The following is a 622-nucleotide window of genomic DNA, read 5'->3' as shown; positions in this document are numbered from 1 at the left end:
GGCGGTCGAGCTCCAGCCCGCGGAGGGCCATGGTGGAGCAGGTCCACCTGCAGCCCACGGAGGTCCATGGTGGAGCAGGTCCACCTGCAGCCCACGGAGGGCCCCAGGCTGGAGCAGGCTCTGGCAGGACCCATGGCGGGACCCATGCTGGAGCAGTTTGGAAGGACTGGCAGCGCGTGGGAGGGACTCACTTTGGAGAAGGTGGTGGAGGAGTGTCTCCCGTGGCAGTGACCCCACGCGGGAGCAGGGGAAGAGTGTGAGGAGGAAGGAGCAGCGGAGACAGCGTGTGATGGACTGACCACCCCCCGCCATTCCCCATCCCCTTGCGCTGCTGCGGGGAGGAAGAAGAGAATTCAGGAGTGAAGTTGAGCCTGGGGAGGAGAGAGGGGTGGGGGAAGGTGTTCTGAGTTTTGGGTTTCTTTCTCATTATCTTACTCCGATCTGATTGGTAATAAAATAAACTAATTTCCGAGTCGAGTCTGCCTTGCCCATGGCGGTAGCGGCCGGTGATCTCCCTGTCCTCATCTCGACCCACGAGCCTCTCGTTCTATTTTCTCTCCGCTTTCCGATTGAGGAGGGGAGTGACAGAGCGGCTTTGGTGGGGACCCGGCATCCCGCCAAG

The 622-nt window shown here is 61.3% G+C and overlaps 1 protein-coding gene across 1 annotated transcript in view; it reads left to right on the top strand.

Annotated features, from left to right (window-relative positions):
• FAM222B (family with sequence similarity 222, member B) overlaps window positions 1-622 on the top strand; it is an 8,399-nt gene that overhangs the window by 5,379 nt on the left and 2,398 nt on the right. The gene's annotated exons all lie outside the window — the stretch shown is intronic.

This window comes from Buceros rhinoceros, unplaced genomic scaffold (genome assembly GCF_000710305.1).
Source record: "Buceros rhinoceros silvestris isolate BGI_N320 unplaced genomic scaffold, ASM71030v1 scaffold7331, whole genome shotgun sequence".
Lineage (NCBI taxonomy): Eukaryota > Metazoa > Chordata > Aves > Bucerotiformes > Bucerotidae > Buceros > Buceros rhinoceros.
Note: the sequence above shows the minus strand (reverse complement) of the source record. Positions and strands in the feature narration are given on the sequence as shown.